The sequence below is a fragment of the Lipotes vexillifer genome, unplaced genomic scaffold (assembly GCF_000442215.2).
Source record: "Lipotes vexillifer unplaced genomic scaffold, Lipotes_vexillifer_v1.1 scaffold1837, whole genome shotgun sequence".
Lineage (NCBI taxonomy): Eukaryota > Metazoa > Chordata > Mammalia > Artiodactyla > Lipotidae > Lipotes > Lipotes vexillifer.
In genome coordinates this window covers 199,703-223,770 of record NW_006773077.1, presented here as the reverse complement: position 1 = coordinate 223,770, position 24,068 = coordinate 199,703, and the positions used below count along the sequence as shown (strand labels likewise).

The 24,068-nt window shown below is 35.7% G+C and overlaps 1 protein-coding gene across 1 annotated transcript in view; it reads right to left on the bottom strand.

Moving 5' to 3' along the window:
• The window catches only part of LOC103069784 (leucine-rich repeat and calponin homology domain-containing protein 3), a gene marked incomplete at its 3' end in the record, with an annotated part of 67,641 nt that overhangs the window by 25,912 nt on the left and 17,661 nt on the right, over positions 1–24,068 (bottom strand). The window lies entirely within an intron of this gene.

The following is a 24,068-nucleotide window of genomic DNA, read 5'->3' as shown; positions in this document are numbered from 1 at the left end:
AGCTGATAAAGGGGGGGGGAGCAAACATTTATCTTGCCTTCCCTATGTGAACTGTATCACTGAGTAACCAAAAAGATAAAGGGAAGCATCTTTATATGTGTTCTAGCTATAAATGAAAAATGATAGAATATAGCATTTTGCAACTCTCAATGAATTAATGGATCCAGAATTGAGTATTAATGGCTGTTATCTTTACAAAAAGATAATCAGAAAGTATATGCCCCCCATTAGAAGAACAGAACATCATTTATGGTCTTGCCAAAGGGACAGAACCTGAGTCAAATCAAGCTTTTCCATCAGCTGCAAACTTTCAGAAAATGAAGAGGACAAAGAAGTATGCTGAAATACAGTCACTCTATCATTAACCATTTAGATTTAATTAAATACACTGTGAGATTCATTTGCTCACTACTGTTTTCTCTCTTCTTCTGCCCCTTAAATTCTCTGTTGAGAATTATTTGGTGAGAATCCTTTAACTTTCCCAGATGGAGGATCTGAATTCCTGCACATCTGCAAGTACCTTGCTTTCACCATAACAAGTGAATGATATTTCAGCTAGGTATAGACAATTCTTTTCTTGGTAATCTGTAGATGTTATTTTACTACCTTCTAGTTTCCAGTGTCACACTGAGTAGTCCAGCACATATCTGATTATTTTTCCTTTGTAAGCAGCTTGTTCTTTGTCTCCCTACATGCTTAAATTAACACTCTGGTCCAGAACTCAGTTGGTTCTTTCAATCCTTCTTTAAATCAGAGAAATTCTCCTCTATTATACCTTTAGTTGTTGCATCTCCTCCATTTGCTCCTTCTCCTTCTTTATATTTTTTCTCTGTTTTGATATACTCTTCCACTTAATGTTCCAAACCATGAATCTGAGTCTCAACAGTAATCATTCTCTCCTTAAATTAATATATAGAAAAGTTTTTCCCCTCACTTTTTAATTCTTTCATGCTATAATTAGAAGCATGTCACCCTGTTTCTCTTGAGAATCTCAGGATAATTTAGTTTTTGTTTTCTGTTTTTTTTTAATTGAAGTATAGTTGATTTACAATGTTGTGTTTCTGGTGAATAGAAAAGTGATTCATAAAACTTGATATATATATACTTTTTCAGATTCTTTTCCATTAGAGTTTGTTACAGGATATTGAATATAGTTCCCTGTGCTATATAGTAAGACCTTGCCGTTAGATATATAGTAGTTCGTATCTGCTAATCTCAAACTCCTAATTTATCCCTTCCCTCCCCTTTCTCCTTCGGTAACCATAAGTTTGTTTTCTACGTCTGTGAGTCTGTTTCTGTTTTGTAAGTAAGTTCATTTGTATCACTTTTTTAGATTCCACATGTAAGTGATATCATATGATATTTGTCTTTCTCTGTCTTACTTCACTTAGTATGATAATCTCTAGGTCCATTCATGTTGCTGCAAATGGCATTATTTCATTCTTTTTTACGGCTAAGTAATATTCCACTGTGTGTGTGTGTGTGTGTGTGTGTGTGTGTGTGTACACACGCACACACACATACATACAGACACACCACATCTTTATCCAATCATCTGTCAATAGACATTTATGTTGCTTCCATGTCTTGGCTATTATAAATAGTGTTGCTATGCACACTGGAGTGCATGCATGTATCTTTTCGAATTAAGAGTTTTCTCCAGATATATGCCCAGGAGTGGGATTACTGGAACATTCTGTTTTGTTTTACTTGTTAAAATTGTCATCTATCTCTTCGAATAATTCTATTTCACTGAAGTCACTTCTTCTAGATGTAATCCTTGTTCATCCTCTCTGGCTGCTGGAGTTCCTTTAAATGAATTATCTTCCTTTGCCAATTCATGGCTTGCCTCATCTTTGGAGCTCAGATCAAACTGCTAGAGTACCATGAATGGCATTCAACATCAAAACAGTGGAAGCAAGCTCCATGATGCACTGGAACTAAGCTTCCCCTCTGGGGCACAGTTCTTCTTGAGAACTCAAAAGTTTTGATAACTGCCATAGGTTTTTGCCTCTTATTTTCATTTGGATCCCAGTATATCCCCCAGACTCACATATTCCCTACAAGTCCCACCAGCCTGTGAGCCTCCAAGTTGCTTCACTCTGAAGTAGTAGTTAGTAACTGAAGTTGGGAAAGACCACCATCCTACCAAAATGCCTCCCTTTTAGGAAAAAGTTAAAGCCCAGGTAACAGAGGGCATCAAATATTTACAAATAAAAATTTCCTACAGGGCTTCCCTGGTGGTGCAGTGGTTGAAAATCTGCCTGCCAATGCAGGGGACACGGGTTCGAACCCTGGTCTAGGGAGATCCCACGTGCTGCGGAGCAACTGGGCCCGTGAGCCACAATTACTGAGCCTGTGCGTCTGGAGCCTGTGCTCCGCAACAAGAGAGGCCGCGATAGTGAGAGGCCCGCGCACCGCGATGAAGAGTGGCCGCTGCTTGCCACAACTAGAGAAAGCCCTCGCACAGAAATTAAGACCCAACACAGCCATAAATAAATAAATAAATAAATTTAAATCATATGGGCTTCTAAGAAGACCTCTGCTTAAAAAAAAAAAAAAAAAGATGCAGCTGTAAACTGTCACCCATGCTTGCTGCCCTCCCTTAAAAAAAAAAAATTTCCTACAGAATCACATGGTAAATAACTTAATACAAAATACAACAAAAATTATTTTATAAATTCCTATTTAAATTTTGTTAGTATGATTTTAAAAATGAAGAAATGAAAGAAATTAATTTCAATTACAAACTGCTCCTTAGGGACCTCCTTGGTGGCGCAGTGGTTGAGAATCTGTCTGCCAATGCAGGGGACACGGGTTCGATCTCTGGTCTGGGAAGATCCCACATGCCGAGGAGCAACTAAGGCTGTGTGCCACAACTACTGAGCCTGTGCGCCACAACTACTGAGCCTGTGCACCACAACTACTGAGCCTGTGTGCCACAACTACTGAAGCCCAGGCGCCTAGAGTCCATGCTCCACAAGAGAAGCCACTGCAATGAGAAGCCTACGCACCGCAATGAAGAGTAGCCCCCACTTGCCACAACTAGAGAAAGCCCACACACAGCAACGAAATCCAATGAGGCCAAAATAAATAATAAAATAAAATACATAAATTTATTAAAAAAAAGTGTCAGCAGAACTTCATTCTTTCTGGAGCTTCTAGGAGAAAATCTGTCTTCTTTTTTTCCCCAGCTTCTAGAGTCTGTCCACATTCTTTGGCTCATAGCCCCATTCCTCCATCTTCAAGTCAGCAATATCAGGTACAGTCCTTCTGATGCTGCCATCTCTGTGGGTCTCCCTCTTCTGCCTCCTTCTTCCACTTTTAAGGATCCTGTGATTTGCCCACCTCCCCCTGCTCCCAAATAATCAACGATAATCTTCCTATTTGAAGAACAGCTGATGAGCAACCTTAATTCCCCTTTGCCATGTAGTACAACATATTCATAGGTTATAGGGATTAGGATGTAGACTAATCCCTACATCCTACCTCCTAATGTGGGGGGTACATAATTCTGCCTAGCACACAACAAGTTTCTAAAAGTAGAAGCATACTTTATGTGTTTTCTTTTGTGACCTTCTCTCAACATTTGAGATTCATTCATGTAGTTGCATACTGCAGTAGTTCCTTCATTTTCATTGTCTTCATACTATTCTATATGAACGTGCTACAATTTATTTACTCATTCTACTACTGATGAACATTTCGATTACACACTGAACTAGGAGAGAAAATGCTGTGTAATAAGATTTATGTATCATCAACTTCAAAAGAGCATGCCAAATTGTTTTCCAAAGAGGTTGTACCAATTTACACATTTACCAGCAATGTAGAGTTCTTGTGGCTTCATATCCTTGCTAATACTTGTTATTGAGATGTTTTAATGTTTATTATGTTTTAAAGATTTTTATACAGTGGCATTTCATTGGATTTTAATTTTCATTTCCCTGATTATTAATGAGGTACAACAGCTTTTCATATGTTTATTGGCCATCTAGATTTCCCTTTTTGTAAAGTACCAGCTCAAGTCTTTTGGTTTGTTGGACATCTTTATAAATTCTGAATATGAGACTGTTATCAGTTATATGTGTTGCAAATATGTTCTCCCACTCTGTAGTTTGAAGTTTCACAGTCTTTGTGGTGTCTTCTGATGAAAGTCTTTAATTTTAATAGAGTAAAATGTTTCATTAATCCTTTCCTTTATGGTTAGTGGTATTTGCAGTTTTAAAAGAAATCCTTCCCTACTCCAAGGTCACAAAAATATTCTTTTCTAAAGGTTTTAGAGTCTGACATTTAATCTACCAGGAATTTATTTTCTAGTATGATGTGAGGTAGGAGGCCAATTTCATGTTTTCCTACAGCAATACCCATTTATCCCAGTGACAGTTATTGAAAAGACTATCACCTCCCCCCGCAACTATTTCCGTATAACACCTGTCATATATCAGGTGCCTACATTTGTATGGGCCTGTTTGAGGGCTTCTCTAATCTGTTCCATTGCACGACTTATATATTCTTATGTCAATATTACACAATCTTAATTACTATAGCTTACAATGATTCCTGAAATCTAGTAGAGTGATGTACTCCTACATCACTTCTAGTAGGACAGGTATTCCTTCCTCTTTGTAGTTCTCCGAGTGTGTCTTGGCTTTCTAGGTCCTTTGCATTTCCTTGTAAGTTTTAGAATGAGCCTGTTATATCTCATAAAAACACTTGTTCGAACTTTTACTGAGATTGCACTGAATCAAACATCAATTTGGGAAAAAATGACATCTTTACTTGATTTATTCACAGGTCTTTATGATTTTATAAGTGATATATATTTTTCAAGTTTTATTTTCTAACCATTAGTTACTCATAGAAATAAAATTGATTTCAATATATTGATTTTGTACCTGGCAACTTTGATAAATCTTTTTATTAGTCTATAAAATTTATCTGTAGATTCATTTGGATAGCTCCAAATCCACAATTACCTAGTTCTGTGAATAATGAAAGCTTGGTTCTTCCTTTCTGATATGTACGTACATATCTACCTACCTACCTACCCATCTATCTATCTATCTACCATCTAATTCCCTTACAGTGCTGGCTAGGACCTCTAGTATAATGTTGAATAAAAGCAGTAATTGAAGGTATTCTTGACTTGTTCCCAATTTCAAAGGTTTTCTGTAGATATTCTTTATCAGATTAAGGAAATTCCTTTCTATTCCTAGTTTGCTATGAGTTTTTTATCAGTAACAAATGTCACATTTATCAATCTCTTTTTCTCCATCTATTGAGATGATCATAGGATTTTAATCTTTTACTACATTAATATTGAATTAATTTTACTCTTTATTCCACTATTCTTTATTCCATTAGTGTAGAACTGATTTTTTTCCTTATTAAAACTTTATTCTATCAGTATGACATTAAATTTACTTTCTAATGTTAAATCTTGTATTCCTGGGATAAAATAAATTTAGTCATGATGTATTATCCTTTACATTAGCTAGACTGAGTTCGTTAACATTTGGTTCAAGATTTTTGCATATATGATCATAAATGAGTTTGGACCACTTTCTTTTCTCATACTAACTTTGAGGGTTTAATATCAAGGTTGTATTAGTCTCACAAAATTTAGTTTGGGGGTATTCCCTCTTTTTCTATTGATTGAAAGGATTTATACAGCTTTCAAATGATTTCATTTTAAAAGCTTCTTAGAATTCACTGGTGAAGCCACCTGGGTCTACGTTTTCCCTGAAGGAAGATTTTTCACTATTGACTGAATTTCTTTAACATTAATAAGACTATTAAAGCTTTATATATATCTTCTTGAACCAGTTTTCAGTTATTACAGTCTAGAAGTTTGCTATTTTCATCAGAATTTTCCATTTTATTAGCATAAAGTTGTTCATAATATCCGCTTTATTTTTTTAATGTTTACAGCATCTGTGGGGATGGCTCTATTTTCATTTCTGACTTCGGTTTTTGTACCTTATTTCTTTCTTGAGCAATCTCATCAGAGATTTGAAAATATCATTAGTGTTTTCAAAGTATCCATTCTGGCTTTGTTAACCATATTCATTGTACAGTTTTTCTTTTGTTAATTTCTGTTCTTACCTTTATCATCTTCCTTTCATTGGGGGAGAGGAGTTGTGCTATTCTTTTCCTAATTTATAGAGATGGAGGCTTAGCTCAATAATTTTTAGACTTATTTCTTTCCAAATATGTGCACTTAAAGCTTTTATAAAATTCCCTCTAAGTGCTGCCTTAGCTGTATCTCATGAGTCTTTATATATACATTTTTTAATTAGAATATTCAATTAGAAAATATTTCCTAATTTCCATTATGATTTCATCTCATTCTGTTAAAAATGAATTCCTTAATTTCCATACATATAATGATATTCTAATTATCTTTTTTGTTAATGATTTCTAACAACTGTATATGGTAAAAGAACATGCTTTATGTGATTTCAATCCTCTCTTGTTTGTTTAGATTTTCTTTACGGTCCAGCACATGGTCCATTTTTATACATATTCTATGAGTCTGACAAAAATATTTATTCTACATTGGCATAATGTTCTAGTTATGTCTACTAGGTCACATTTGTTTAACTGCATTGTTCAAGGCTCGTCCTTACTGATTTTTTTTGGTCAGTTTTTTCTATCAACTGCTGAGACAGAGGGGTATATTAGTCTTTCATTTTTATTGTTATTTGTCTATTTCTCTCTTTAATTCTTTAACCCTTTCTTTATGTATTTTGGACTTTTGTTATTAGGTACCTACAAAATTTTAAATTATTATTATCAATTTTTTTTTGGCCATGCCGTGTGGCATGTGGGATCTTAGTTCCCCAACCAGGGATCAAATCCATGCCCCCTGAGGTGGAAGCATGGAGTCTTAACCACTGGACCGCCAGGGAAGTCCCCAAAATTTTAAATTATTACCTTCCTGATAAATCAAACTTTTTACAATTCTTAAGTTACTTCTTCCATTCCTAGTACTGTAATTTGCTTTGAAATCTCTTCTTTTGGTTGGTTTGGTGGACTTACTTTAATGTGACTCCCTTGATCCCTATTTACACCCTTGTATAATACCCCCTCCTCCACTTGAGTGTAGGTAGGACTTCAAAAGTAACTAACTTGCTCCTAACCTATAGAATACTGCAAAGATGATGTGATGTCATTCCCGTGGTTACGACTGTCTATCTGATCTGTCCTATCTCTGTTGCCAAATTTGAAGAAATAAGCTGCTGTGAATTCTACAGTTGCAAGGAAATAAATTCTGCCAACAACGTGAAGGAGACTGGAAGAGCATCCTTCCCCCGTCACACCTCGAGATGAGAACTCAGGTCTGATCAACACCTTGACTGAAGTTTTGCAGCAGACTAGTCTAAACTGTGCCTAGACTCCTGATCCAAAGAAACCATGAAGTTCCTTAAGCTGCTAAGTTTGTGTAACTTGTTATACAGCATAGAAAACTAACACAGTCAATATTTCTACAGAGTATCTTTTCCTATTCTTTAATTTCGACCTTTCTGGATCATTACACTTTGAATGTGTTTCTTATAAACAGCACATAGGTAGATTTTGCTTTCTTTTTATTGTCTGACAATCTTAATCTTTTAACTGAAGCGCTCTATATTTAACATAATTACCCAATATATTTGGACTTTTTAAAAGGTCATGTTATTTATGACAAATGTAGTTTATTGCCCTTTGAATATCTATGCTCTTTCCTTCCTTCTTACTATCAGAATCTCAATTGTGTTGAATACAGCAAAGGGCTCAGCTAGACCACTGACTGATATTTCCAATTTTATTAATCATTAAAGTTCAAACAAAGGAAATAAAGACTGATATAAAATTTAACCATATTTGTCCTGGTAACTAAATTGATGTAGGAAATTCTCATTTATAGCCAGTGTCCTGAGTTTGTATGTAAACTGAATGCTTTGAAACTACCTCATGTTTTTCAATAGAGGGAAAAAAGACTTCTTAGCTGTTGAGGGCTAACTTCACACACAATGCCAATGCCAATGCCAATGTCATATATTAGCAAATATATTCCTTTTCCAGTATTTTCTATCTCAGTACATGATGATTTTGTCTATCCAGTTGCTTAAGTCAGAATTCGGGAAGCATCCTGACATCTTTCTTTTTTTCCCCTAATCTAATCCTATTAACAAACACTGTCAGTTTCTTGGTCCAAATATATCTTGGGCCTCTCCACTTCTCTTGATTTCTTTGTCACTGCCTCTTAGAATTGTTCTAAGAATCAAATCAAACAATGCATGGAAAATTACTTCACATACTGTAAAAGGCAAAGAGGCACACATGCATAAAGCCAGCTTCAAAAGGCTGACAGCCATACAGCAAAAACAAATAACACCCATCCCCCTAATTTCAGGGTATTGAACTCTGCAATAAAATATTACAGAGTACAATACAATAATTTATGATCTTTGGTCACCAAAAAGAATATTGCTTTCAGTATACTCTACTTTTAAAAGGCAAAAAAGGTAGAAAACATTTGTTTAAAGATTTACATTAAAATGTTTAAAATAGTTTCCTTATCTTTCAGTAATGTTAAATAAGCAGAGAGGTTACTGTATCTTTGTGTCACTACAGTAAACTTGCTTTCACACATACAGATAAGACTAGTTATTGCCACACAAGCCCTTTAAATTTCCATCTTTGTGTCAGTGTAGTCAGTTGTAGGCTGTTTTCCAGATTGCAAGCTCAATTGAGATTTGCCAAGTATTGTAAACAGCCACAAACTGGATAATAAGCAACTATGCAATTAAGCTATTAAGTTACTTCTATGTATCATATCCTGAATGTGGCCTTGGTCTTGCACCAGCCATTATCTTTTCTGCTAATGCTAGTAATATGAGCCAACAACTATACCACTCTAGCATAGCCCTTGGATGTATTATTCAGTTGAGCAAAGCAGAAAAAGCCTATTTTGGCCTGATAAAAATATGAGAAAATTTTTCACTAAAAAATGTACCATGGAAGTTTCAATTAACTAAAAGAAATCTTTCAATGGAAAAAGTTTTAAGACATTTTGTTTGCAATCAAATGCCTGATTATATTCCTAATTTACAAAAAAGTTACCCTCAAAGTTAAACTCACCTCAGATCTACTTTAAGTTTAAAAATAATATGTTAAAGAGAAAAGTCTAAAAAAATAGTAAAAATAATCTTTAATAGTAATGGGGGGGTGCACAAGAATGATCACTCTAGATTCACATAGCAAATATTCACTGAGTAGGGACTATGTCTGTTTTGTTCAACTCTGTATAGTTGACACTTAGTAGTGCCATAGTACACAGCACATAGTAGGTACTCAATAAAATATTTTTTAAAAAGACCAAATAAATGAATGAAACAAAAACTCTGGAATCAGAAATGAGTAAGAATCCTGTCCTCCATCTTATAGAGCTTCATCTATGGTAAGACTAATAACATAATTAATATACTGATAAAGGACCAAATCACAATTTTACCTTTGTGATTTTTTTTTAAATACTACATAACCTGGATTGAAAATAATTTATTTCCAAAAAAGTAAGCGTTAGATAAAATGAATCAAATCCAACTCTTGAGGGAAAAACTATTATGTGTATTAAACCATAGATAAGTATTTATAATTTTAAAAAAGCTGAGATAGGTTACAACCATAAGAAAGCGTGGTTAAGGTATATAAAAAATGACATTGGGAGGCTTCCCTGGTGGCGCAGTGGTTAGGAATCTGCCTGCCAATGCAGGGGACACAGGTTTGAGTCCTGGTCTGGGAAGATCCCACATGCTGCGGAGCAACTAAGCCCATGCACTGCAACTACTGAGCCCGTGTGCCACAACTACTGAAGCCCGCGCGCCTAGAGCCCGTGCTCTGCAACAGGAGGGGCCACCGCAATGAGAAGCCTGTGCACCGCAACAAAGAATAGCCCTCACTCACCACAAGTAGAGAAAGCCCGTGCACAGCAATGAAGACCCAACGCAGACAAAAATCAAATAAATAAATTTAAAACAAAAATGACGAAACTTTTTTCCATTTTGAAGTACAAAATGTTTTTAATTTATAACTTCCTATTTTAAAAAATAGATGTACATTGATTTACTGACCTGTTTGCTGCATAGACTCATGGATTTTCATTTTATTCAATGTTATAATCCATTATGACCCAGACCCGATTAGGAGATCTCCCCTTTAAACTAGCTCCTATAGCTTTTTGATATGCCATCTTCATTTCTTTTCGCATTTCCTTATATTCTGTTTTTTTTAAAATTTTATTTATTTATTTTTTGGCTGCACTGGGTCTTTGGTGCTGTGCGTGGGCTTTCTCTAGTTGTGGTAAGTGGGGGCTACTCTTCATTGCAGTGCATGGGCTTCTTACTGCAGTGACTTTTCTTTGTTGCAGAGCATGGGCTCTAGGCATGTGGGCTTCAGTAGTTGTGGCATGCAGGCTCAGCAGTTGTGGCTCACGGGCTCTGGAGCGCAGGTTCAGTAGTTGCGGTACACAGGCTTAGTTGCCCCGCGGCACGTGGGATCTTCCTGGACCAGGGCTCGAACCCGTGTCCCCTCCATTGGCAGGCAGATTCTTAACCACTGAGACACCAGGGAAGTCCCTAGCATTTCCTTATATTCTGACAGAGCAAGATGTTCCAGGCTTATCTTGCAACTTCTGTGCCCCAGTTCTAGAATCAGTTATTTTTCACCCTCGTGTAATAGCAACATCTGTGGCATTAGATTTGTGGGGTAGGGGGCAAAAGGGAAAACCACCAATCCCAAGGGAAGTTTCAGAATTAATGATCGTTGGTTTTTTTTTGTAAGCCACTAAGCTTTGTAGCAGTCTGTTATACAGCAACTGAAAAACAAAACAGAAATTGGTACCTGGAAGTGGTGTGTAACAAAAAAATAAAACATCTGGCACTGGCTTAAAATGAGGCAGCAGGCAGTGGCCCTAAGGGGCCTCCCAGTGCCTATTAGTGGAGGCTGGAGGGCAGTGGAAAAAAAAAATGGTATTGAAGGCTGGAGAAAAGGGCACCCTAGTTCTGCTCTGGCAGAAAAATTAAAGAAACTATAACCTGCCATATCATGATAGGTACAGAGGTTATCTAAAGGATTTAAATCACCATAAATACATGTGGCTATCTGTAGTGAAACATGTTAGTTGAAGAGGTATATGACAATAAAGATCACTAAGTATTAATCTTAAATCTTGATAAGAAAGGGCATATATATATTTACACAAATACATACGTGTATATATTCCTGTAATTTTCTAGTTAAATTTTTCTCCCCTCATTTATTTTTACATATCATTCAAATGTATTACATATTTTTCCTTTTCAAATAATGCAGAGAAGATAAAAAAAGTCAACCAACTTAAAAGACTCTCTTTGCTCACACAGGAAAGAACGTGAATTTCTGCCTAGAATGGATTCTGGTTTTATATAATATTGGAAAATGAACTCAATTTTAGAGTTTACAAAGACCATCCTTAAAAGTGTTATCCAATTCTCATAATATTTTCTTTCATCTTGAAATATGGCTCATTACATACCCTGCCAATAAAAGTTTTCAAAACTACACCCCAAAACAATGCAATTTAGAGAAAAACTATTATCTTAAATGAGACCTACGATATAGCCAGACTTCAGCCCTAGCTCTACCATTTATTACTATCTTAAGCTCTAGAACATTTCAGAATCTTTTTCTCTAACACTTTCACTGAGATGTTTTCAATTATTTTACTTTTTTTTTTTTTCAGGTAAGAAGCATGTTAAAAGGTACTTTTTTCCTAAGTCTATTTCTCTCATTAACTGTTCAATAACTTTATGATTTTATGAATTAGGAGTAGTTGATTCCTACTTCGGGGGACAAACCTGGAGCCCAAAGATGACAGTAATGTGGCTTCTTAAACTTGAAAAAAGTTTTTGGGAAACACTTACTTAACTGATGTGGCATTTTCCTCCCAGCTAACTTTCTGACTTCCTATTTCTGTTTGAGGCTGTGAAGGTCACAAGGTCCAGAAAAATAATATAATTATTTTACTAATATGATATTGCTCACTCCTCATAAGCTGGCAAAAAGAAAAAAGAAAAGGAAAAACCCTAATTCTTTATAACACAAAAACTTGTCAATAACTTAAATAATTTTATAAATTAAATCTCTTAAAAGAAAATAATTATAAATATCTAAGTAGTATTTCTGTGTTTAGTTCAATAAATTCATTCTTTGCTCTTAAAGAAGTCTGCTCAATTTTGCCCCTTCTTTCAGATACAGTCAAACTGTTACAACCACCATTCTTCTTTTTTTTTTTTTGCGGTACGCGGGCCTCTCACCGTTGTGGCCTCTCCCGTTGCGGAGCACAGGCTCCGGATGTGCAGGCTTAGCGGCCATGGCTCACGAGCCCAGCCGCTCCGCGGCATGTGGGATCTTCCCGGACCGGGTCACGAACCCGTGTCCCCTGCACCGGCAGGCGGACTCTCAACCACGGGCTCCCGGCCCCAGCCGCTCCGCGGCATGTGGGATCTTCCCGGACCGGGTCACGAACCCGTGTCCCCTGCACCGGCAGGCGGACTCTCAACCACTGCGCCACCAGGGAAGCCCAATCACCATTCTTGATCCTCCTTAGTGCTGCAGGAGGCACCCTTCTTTTTTTTCAGACCAGTGTCTGACTTATTATTATAATAAGGTGCCTGAGATCATTTCCTTTGACCCACCGGATCTAATACCGTACTCTCCTCTGTCTATTCTCCCTATTCTCATGTAAACTATCAGAAGAAATAATGTGGTGACATTTCCATTAAAAGGAACCACCTATTTGAATCACACCCAAAATAAGTTAAATTCATTCAACCAATTAATGGAAATATTTTACATTTAAACTTAAATAACTGTACTTATTCATTTCTACTGATATATAGTGTTCTTCAGTGTTTCCAGCTCTTATGCATGAGCAGGTTACCTAAAGCACCCAGGAAAAAGGGGACAAATCTCTCATTTAAAAAAATAGATGTTTTAGCCATTGTGTATTGCTTATTATCATAAATGTAAATATATAGTGAGACATCTTTAGGATGTTTGCTCAGCTCACAATGTTCTTAATTTCTCCCTTTCATTCACAGGGGCTGGCTCTCCTTCCCTCCCAGCTTTTCAGAGTCCTATATACCAGTAACATTTACCCTGGGAACCCTCTCAAAGGAAGTAACACTGAACTCCAGGGCTCTCCTCATTCTTGATACCCTGGTAAACTCCTGCCTCTCCTTTAAGAGCCATCTCAAGCATAATCTCATTATACTTCCCTTGACTTGTCTAGGCACTCAAAGGATTTGCCCACTGTGTTTCTATTACTCTAGTGTAGCAATTATCACACAGTAGGGTAATTCTTCATTAGATTTTAAGTTCCTTGAGACCAAGAGCTTTGTGTCTTCAGCATCTAACACAATATCTGACTTATTAAAAGGTCAAGTTTATTTGCTAGAATTAAGTTAATTCAGTGTGCCAACACTGGATATATCATGCTGATCAACTCTCTAATCAGCTTTTAAATTAAAAATTGGAAAATTAATTATTTCTGAATAAACAAAGTTTGGTAGATAATTAATTAATTAATCTTTAAAATGTGGGCTCCATGAAGGAAATCATAAGAAAAGATCCTTAATAGCAGTAGAGGAAATATAGGAGAGATACCTACAGACCAGGTCAGATTACACCCACACCACCACCAATCCTCTGCAACATGAATTAAAAATAAAATGGGTAAATCAATGATAGATTAATATCCAGAATGAATATTATACACACACACACACACATATATACCTAACACTCAACAACAAAAAACAAACAACCCAATTAAAAAATGGGCAAAGGACTTGAACAGACATTTTTCCAGAGAAGATATGCAAATGGCTAAAAGGAATATGGAAAAACACTCAACATCACTAATCACTAAGGAAATGCAAATCAAAACCACAATGAGATACCACTTCATATCAATGAGGATGGCCATTATTATTATTTTTTTAAAAATAAGATTTATTTATATTTATTTATTATTGTGTGAGGTCTTTGTTGCTGTGCGTGGGCTTTCTCTAGTTGCATCGAGCAGGGGCTACTCTTTGTTGCAGTGCAAGGGGTTCTCATTGTGGTTGCTTCTCTTGTTGCAGAGCATGGACTCTTAGGTGCGCGGGCTTCAGTAGTTGTGGTGCACGGGCTTAGTTGCTCCGCAGCACATGGGATCTTCCCCATCCAGGGCTCGAACCTGTGTCCCCTGCATTGGCAGGCGGATTCTTAACCACTGTGCCACCAGGGAAGCCCAAGGATGGCCATAATTAAAAGCGAAAGCCAGAAAATAACAAGAATTGGTGAGGATATAGAATAATGGAACCCCTGTGCATTGCTGGTGAGAATGTAAAGTGGTACAATTGCTACAGAAAACAGTAGAGTGGTTCTTCAAAAAATTAAACATGAAATTATGTTTATGATCCAACAATTACACTTCTGAGTATATACCCAAAAGAACTGAAAGCAGGGACTCGAACAGGTATTTGTCTACCAATATTACAGCTACGTTATTCACAACAGGCAAAAGGTGGCAACAACCCAATGAACAGTCCAAATGTCCATTAACAGATGAATGGATAAACAAAATGTGGTATATGTATACAACAAAATACTCTTCAGCCTTAAAAAGTAATGAAATTCTGATACATGCTACAACATGGATGAACCTTGAAAACACTGTGTTAAGTGAAACAAAACAGACACAAAAGGATAAATATTGTTATGATTCCACTTATATGAGACACCTAGAATACTCAAATTCAGAGACAGAAAGTAGAATGGTTACCGGGCGTAGAGGGAAGAGGTAATGGAGAGATACTGTTTAATATAGTTTCACTCTGGGATGATGAAAAGGTTATGCAGATGGATACAGTGGTGATGGTTGCACAACAATGTGAATCTACTCAATGCCACTGAACAGTACGCTTAAAAATGATTTAAATGGTAAATTTTGTTACATATATTTTATCACAATAAAAAATGTATAGTACTCAAAGTAGAAAATAAATGTAATCTGCCTCTTTTTAGTGATATGTATGTTAAAAATCTTCCTCCAAAATTACGGACTTTTCTAAAAACCGTATCTTATATCTTGGCAATAAACCAAATAATACAGAAATTAAAGAAACAAAAATTCAAAGTATTCTGGGGACTTCCCTGGTGGTCCAATGGTAAAGAACCCACCTTACAACGCAGTGGGTGCAGGTTCAATCCCTGGTCAGGGAACTAAGATACCACATGCCATGGGGCAATTAGGTCCATGTGCTGTAACTACTGAGCTTGCACACCTTAACTAGAGAGCCTGCATGCCACAAAACTACAGAGCTCATGCACTCTGGAACCCGCACGCCACAACTACAGAGCCCATGAGCCCTGGAGCCTGCACATCACAACTAGAGAGAGAAAACCCGCACGCCACAACTAGGGAGAAGCCCGTGCGCTGCAACAAAAGATCCTGCATGCCTCAATGAAGATCCCGTGTGCCGCAACTAAGACCCGGAGCAGCCAAAAATAAAGAAAAATAAATAATAAATAAATCTTTAAAAAAACCCCAAAACTACAGAAAGTATTCTGTAATCCCAAATCTCAAAAAAAGTTAGTTTCATAACTGTGTAACAAAAAATGTAAATTGTTTATTATCTCTTTCCTTCCTAACTCCATTTCTCTTTCCCAGGGAAAAAAAAAGTGTTTGATATTTCATTCTATTCAGCTTGTAATTATAACAGTAGAACTTATTTCTTTAAATCTCTAAAGCTAAGCCAGTCCAAACACAAATTAATGTTTTCAACTGTATGGCATTTATTAAGAAATGCTAGTAGTTAAAAGTTAAAAGTCTTATGTTCTTCTAATAACTCCTTCAGGCCATCCCACGCAATGACATCATCTTTACCAAATAAAGCCCATTATGCAATACCCACATATACAGTACTATCACTTTCTATGAGAACAGTCACTGTTGTGAATGTTAAAAGGGCCTGAGATTATGACAAATATTCTGTATAAGAGATTTTTAACACTAAGCTATACAAACTTCAGAAGAATATTATAGGGATAATATCCTTTAACACATAAAGAAATGGTAAATACAAATTATTAAAAGTTTCTAAAATACACATTCAATATGAAATAATACAGTAAGAAATAAAAACTAAACTTCTTAAGGAAGGTCAAGTCCCTAAAGAATTATATAAAAGTAATAACTTAAAATATGATTTGGTAACTATTTAACAAATCCCAATGATACTGTTTAGGGTGCTTCCCACAGGCTAACAAATACCAAGGAGAAAGAACATAAACATCTGCCCATTAAATGAAGATACTGTGAGGGCTGATAAAAGTTTGTTACACTTTTTAAACTTTCTCTTTAAATTTGCTCCAAAATTTTAAATCCAAAAAACACTCTATATTTAGTTATTTCCTTTATGCTTTCAACCACTATGCCATTGACATGAAAATTTTGTTGAGAGAATGCAATAAAAATCATTTTATTTTAGCTATTAATTAAACAACCCAGAAAGGAGAATACTAGATCTAATGCTTTTCATTTTAAAGTCATATTACTTATATATGGATATTCTTTTTAAATTGTTTTTAATTTTTTATTAAAGGTAGTAAATTTATATAATATTAAATGCCAATCAGTGACTTCTGCTTCCAGGAAGATAAAGCAGATGTACTTTTCCCTGGCAATCACATCTAAAACAAACAAGATTCTAGGGCATCCCTGGTGGTGCAGTGGTTGAGAGTCCGCCTGCCGATGCAGGGGGCACGGGTTCGTGCCCCAGTCCGGGAAGATCCCACATGCCGCAGAGCGGCTGGGCCCGTGAGCCATGGCCGCTGAGCCTGCGCGTCCAGAGCCTGTGCTCCGCAACGGGAGAGGCCACAACAGTGAGAGGCCCGGGTACCTCAAAAAAAAAAAAAACCAAAACATAAGATTCTAAAGGGTTAAAACAAGACAACTAAGGACTTCAAGACCCAAGGAATGACATGGTGATGGGTTCCCTGGGTTTTCTTTTTGCCTCATGTATCCTAGACTTGGAGCTGACATCTCCAAGTTGGCAATCCAGAAACACCAATGGGAAGAGACAAAAACAAACAAACAAACCAACAAAAGCCTGCTTTCTCTATCCAAAGGACCAGGAAAGAGGCAACTTAACAAGACAGAAAACTTTTAGACAGTAACTACCCTACTTCAGCCAAACACCTCACAAAAAATTGTGGCCTCATCCCACCCATGGAACAAAGGCTAACTGGGAGCCTAAACTTCCACCCTTGCAGAACTGTAACTTAACATTTTAGTGGCTCCCCACCAGTCTCCACTGGTGTGGTGTCAAAGAGGGTCAAGGAAGGAGCTGGGACTTATATGCCTACTAGAAGGTAATGTGGCCCCACTCCCCATCATTTGGGATCAGTGGAGATATTATGGGGAGCCTGGACTTCCACCTCTAACCAGCAGTAACGAGGAGCCCTCCGCCTTCCTGCTGGCATGAGGTCAGAGGAGGACTAGGAGAGTCAGGACTCTGACCACTGCCCACCTGTTGGAGAGGCAGAAAGAAAAAACAAATCGTCTGTCATAAGATTGCTCTTCCTTTTCAGAAAGCAAGGACCTTGAAGAAATCTCTTGATTCCTTAGAGGAAGAAAATAATGGGAAGTGTATAGGGTATGCAGCAAAAACTTCAAGGACTGAAAAAATTTCAAAATCTCAACACGATGCTAATTTTAATTTCTACATTAGAGTATAAAAATTCAGACCACCATGAATGGTGTCATTACTGAAATAAGAAAAAAAGATTAGGCACATTTTAAGAGGGAGTGCCACTGACCTATCTGACTTCTGAGTGAAGCAAATACTTTAATAAGATCCAATCTCTATAATTAACAATCCCCAAAGTCAAAAGCAATGTGAACTAGAAGGGCCCAGGGATTCAATAATAGGGATGTTGATAATCAGCAAAAATGAAGTAGACTGTTAAAAATAAGTAGAGAAAATCCATTAATGTCTTATTTTTGTTTATAACGTTGGAATTCATACTGAATGATGACCACCTGATATGACTAATTCAGGGAATACAGATTTTTTAATGAAAGTTATGAATATGACTATCACAACTTATTTTCCTTATTTTTACTTTCACACAGCAGCATTTACAGAGATGCCAAAATGAGCCTTATTATGAGGCAGATCTTGGTTTTAATCAGTTATAAAATTAAAAGTATAGATTATGATCAAAACAGTCAAATTTTTAGATGATACAGTGGTATCTTTTTATGTTTCTCTCTAGCACCTTAAAAGTTAAAACTTCATAAACTCTTTGAACAAATTTATTATAATCTCATCACAACCAACTTTAACTGCAGCATGTCTGGCCTTCCCTAAAATTAGGAAATCTGGCCATGATACTATAATTTCTTTACGATAAGGTTTAATTTGTTGTTAATAGAAGATCACCAGGTTAAATGAATGCACTGTCAAATCTTTTTAACATAGTAACATGCTACTAGAAAAAAAATTGTTAGAAGTAACTTGTTTTCCCATCTTAAAATATATGACTATTAATATAAGACTTGCATATATAAACCTGAAAAGGTAAAATATAGAAATCTAAGAGTTTCTATGTATTCCAAAACCTAAGGGTTTCTATATATTATTCCTTTTTCATTAAAAGATTAATGCCTATTTTTTTTTGTTGTAGTTATACAGATTGACCAATTGTCTAGATTAAAATACTGAGACCAGTAACTTGTTACTAGTACAAGTGAGAAAGGGAAGAATTCCTAATAAACTGCTAATATTTTTAAAGTGTATGAGGCTTAATTTTTGATCTCTATTGAAATGTTTAAACCTATTTCCAGGCCCATATTTATACTTAATTTCACAGAAACATCTTATTAGGTATATTATATCCTCAACAAATACCATAAAATGAAAATATTCAGTTGACTGTTTACTCAAAATTTTTTGACAATTTCAGTGTAATGAAAGAATTTCAACTTTGAATTTATAATTTACTATGGTGGGGTTAATTTCTGTCAGTACTTGAGATGTATCATCAGCCTTCTTTCACAATGGAATTCCTTTACTGACTTAGTATTTAAACATGTATTTGTCTTTCTTTTTTTAAGTGCTTAGCCTAAATTTATTTTTAAAAGCATGAAATAGCACTTGTTTAAAACTTAACATTCTTGTAAAATTCTCTGCAAAATGTATGCAGAATTTAAATTATGGCCAAGTGTATTATCATTACCCTATTTAAAATTTTAATCAGCTTTCCAGAAATGGTTTCTTCATAGTGTAATTGTTAAATCAAATTGAGGATTTACTGGTAAAAATAACAGGTTATTTTATTCACCAAAAGGATGAAGACAAAGTGATACTCAAACAACCTTTTTATTCTCCAATTCAGTCATTCCATAAAACCAATTATAGTCTTAATGCAGCTTTTAAATATCGCACTGGTAATTTTTTTCTCAGGTGTGCATAATTAGAACTTTATTTCTCTTTAACTGAACTTAACACTTGTTGTGGATTGAATTTTGTCTTTCCAAAAAGATATGTTACAGTCCTAATCCCCCAGTACCTCAGAATATGACCTTATTTGAAGACAGGCTCTTTACAGAGGGAATCAAGTTGAAATGAGGTCATTAGGGTGAGTCCTAATCCAATGTGATCCATGTTGTTACCTCAAGGGGAAAATTGGACACTGACATGCACTCTCAGGGAAAACACCACATGCCGATGAAGGCAGAGATCAAAGTGATGCTTCTAAAGCTAAGGAACACTAAAGACTGCCAGCAAACCAGCAGAAGCTAGGGCCGAGGCATGGAACAGTTTCTCTCTTGGCCCTCAGAAGGAAGCAACCATGTTGATACTTTGATCCTGGACTTCTTCACACTGGTGATCTTGTATACTTTAGCTCACTAATGATGACCAAAGTTTCCTAGCCTCCTACTGGATAGCAATTTGGTCTCATTGTTGATAACTGAATGTTCAAATCCCAAACTTTTATTTTACAGAACATGTGTAAAATTGCTAAATATTGATTTTATGTAAATGCTTTTGTTGATCATTATTTCTTCACAACTTAAAACAAGATGTTTCTAGCAACTGTCTGAGATTTTTTTTTACTATCTCAAGAGGCTCCCCCTAACCCCAAATTAGTACTTAACTTTTAATTACTGACAAGAGCAATGCCATCTATTTTTAGCACAACTAAATCTAGGTAAATGGATTTTTATTTTTCATTGCAACACTCTATATTTTCATTTAAACTATGATACAGTTGCCCCTTTTCTCTCCTGCTTGGAATGCTGTCTCCCAACACATTTTAAAGAAGAGAACTAATTCAAAAATAACCAACTACATACTTTGCTTATTAATATGAAAGGCTATTTAGAGCAAAAACAAATTTTGTTTTAGAAATGGCCAAGTTTTAAAACAGCAGCAACTATTTGTGCATTCTCATAAAGTCTTTTAGATGAGCTTGACAATCATCAGCTTTTGAAATGTGAATTCCTATTGCCAGAGTAAAGGTCTCATTTCTATAACACCATGATACATTGAATTTTTTCCAGGCCTTCTATCCACCCTCTGTCCACTGCCTGGAGAGGCCCCAGGGCAGTCAGTTTGGAACTGAGCGCTTGATAAACCAAAAAAAAAAAAGTCTTACTGGAAAAGCTATCAAGGATGCTGAAGTCTAAGAAGGCCTACACACTGTGCTTTACCACTTTGCATACATATTACCCAGGAAAAGCAATAATGTATACTGAATGATTTAGAAAAATAGCTCCCCCCCATTTTTGTTTTCCACATATCCTAGGAGTGTAGGATGCTGAAAAATGTATGTAGGTTGATAAAATTTTGGTACATATTTCTAAAGCTGGGCTATGATAAAAATATTAAAGAAATTTAACAAGAAGGGTGAAAAATTAAATCAAACTTAGAACTCTAATTTTAACTTAGCTAAGAGAATTATCTTTTTAGTCTGGAGATCTGGGTTCTAATCTTCTTTTGTTGGTGACATACGCTACACTAGGATGATAAAGTCACTTTATTTTGAAATGTGAAAATTGTGTAATGAAAAAGGATGAGAACTCTGTTTCTTGAAAAAGGATCTTGTATATATTTTACAAATATAATTATTAATGATGGAAAATTTGCAGCCAAACATAATATTTTTATTTGATAGCTTCTTACTTTAAGTAATATAAAATCTAAAGATAACTAAAATAAAGAATTTCTCCAGAAATTTTAAAAGAAATCCTTAAAATGATAATCCAAAAAGTCAAAGTAAAATGAAACTTTTAAAGTACAATCAGAAGGAAACTAAATCATACATTAAAAAAAATGACTTCAACAAAAAACTCTGGGAAAACATGATACCAATTACCAGTAGTAACCAATCAACCATCTTTATCTTCTATATTGGGGGCCACATGTCCGTTTAGAACCATGGCAGTACAATGTATCAATTTAATCCTGTTGTATATATTTTATGACTCCATAATGAAATGTAAAATAAGACTGAAAAAATTGAAAACATTTTGTAACAGAGTTGGTTTATTTTAGATTCAATATATATTTAAAAAAACAATCTCTACATATTTTAAAAAACTAGGGACTTCCCTGGTGGTCCAATGGTTAAGACTCCGTGCTCTCAATGCAGGGGGCCCAGGTTTGACCCCTGGTCAGGGAACTAGATCCCGCATGCCACAACTAAGAGATCCCGCATGCTGCAACTAAAAAGATCCCGCATGCTGCAACGAATATCTTGCAAGTGGCAATGAATATCCAGCGTGCTGCAAATAAGACCTGGTGCAGCCAAATAAATAAATATTAAAACAAACAAACAAACAAAAAAACAGGGGAAAAAAATCCTATATCCATTCCTAAAACAGTGCCTGAGACATAGGCACAAAATACATTCTTACCAAATAAATATGGCACTGAATTAAACGGGAAAGAAAGGAGAAAAAGAAAGGAAGCTAACTTTTGCTGAGCACATATAAGCACTAGAATATTTGTTAATTGTTCCATATGGCTATAATCTTGTTTAATCCACAAAAATGTCCTTAGAGAGGCAGGCATTGTCCTGATGAGGAAACTGCCATTAGGAAGGTTAGGAAACATGCCTATGGGTCACACAAAGTTAATAAGTGACTGAATTGAAATTCAAACCTAGATATCTCTGAATTCAAAGCCCATGCATAAATATACTTACACAAAACACTATCATACTATAAATTACTATTTTAAAATGCTGAAAAACAGGCATACGATTAATAGGCAACACCATTAAGCTAGTGAAAATCAGGATTTTTAAAGAGATACCATTTAATACATAAAAGGTATCACACAGCATCATTAAATTACTTCTTCAGACAGAGACTCTTACTAAATATTACCTTTAAGATCCACAGGGATTATAGATTATATAACTACAGTATACTTATACCCTGCTGTGTCACTGGACTGGATTTTCCTCCACATCTTAAAATAGGAAGGCTGAAAATTATAATGGGAAGCGATAGGGGTTACTCTTCTAAGTCTTACTCATGCTCCCTGGCCTGCTTTTCAGTATCTGTTGGAATTTTTATTCCTTTACGTTGGGGGGGAGGGGATTATTATAAATTTTAAGAGGTATTTAATAAAACTTTTAATAAAATGTTTTTATATTGTGATCAAAGCTTTACTCCTCCCCCACCACTCAATGGTTTCTAAAAAGCAAAAGGCAGTTTTCCAGTTTTAACAATAAGTATGGTGGGGGAATGATATAACAAAGTTTCCATATAGCAGCAAGCAATGCACTAGGACTTCCTATGCAGGGTTGTAACCATGAAGATTTTAAAATATTGGCCCTTCAAAACTGGAACTTTAGAATTTAGATAAATTCTTTAGTTTGTGAACTGTTAAAAATAACTGATGCTCTGAATTTAATAAAGAAGTTTTAGAAATAATTATATAATTACTATGAGATTTTCTATGTTCCATGGCAATGCCTATCAAACTTTAGCATGCATCAGATTGATGTGGAGGGTATGTTATGACACAGATTGCAAGGCCCTATCCCAAGAATTTCTGATACTATAGGTCTGGGGTGAGACCCAATAATATGTATTTCTAACAATTTCCCATGTGTTGCTGTTGCTGCTAGTCTAAGAACCACACTTTGACAACCGGTGCTCTATGGGAAGCTAGGGTAAATCCAACAGACTTGTGTATTGGTAGAGCAGGGCTAGGATTTCTAGTCCAAGACAATAATTTGAATGTTTGCAACTAAGAGCAATATGATTTTTCTTCTTTCTATTTTCTCAGAGAAGCTAAATGATTGGTATTCTGTAATTATCTCTGTTTCTGTGTTTGTCCGCATTTGGAAAATATACTAAGAAACTTGAACACAATTATATTACTATGAAGTTGCAACTGCGATATATTTATGTTGCTGTAAGGTTTCTTCCTCCAGAAGAAACTGGAGGAAGAAATAACTCAAACTTTTGATACGTACTCTAATGATAATAGTAACACAAGTTAAAGAAAAATGGAAAGTTCTGAGTCATACCAAGAACCCTGGCAAAGTAAAAAATTATCTTTTTGACAAGGCAGCATAATGTAAGACAGCAAAGAATATACTGTATTCCGCAAAAACCATCACTTGCTGAGGCACAGAGTACATGAAATAATTCAATACTATTTATTCTTGATCATAATATTATCTTACATTGAATTTAAGTAATGGTTGTTAAATTACTTAGTATGTTAGTTTAAATACATTTTGCTAGAAAGTCATTATGCATATGAAATATTCCTTTGTTTAAAGAAAGAAAATAAATCTTTGGTGAAACTGGTCCTGATTAATCTACTGGATACACATAGGAAATCAGACTAACTACACTGAGGACACTAAGGAAGTTAAATTCAGGAGCCTTCAAAAATATGGGTTCAGGGCTTCCCTGGTGGCGCAGTGGTTGGGAGTCCGCCTGCCGATGCAGGGGACGCGGG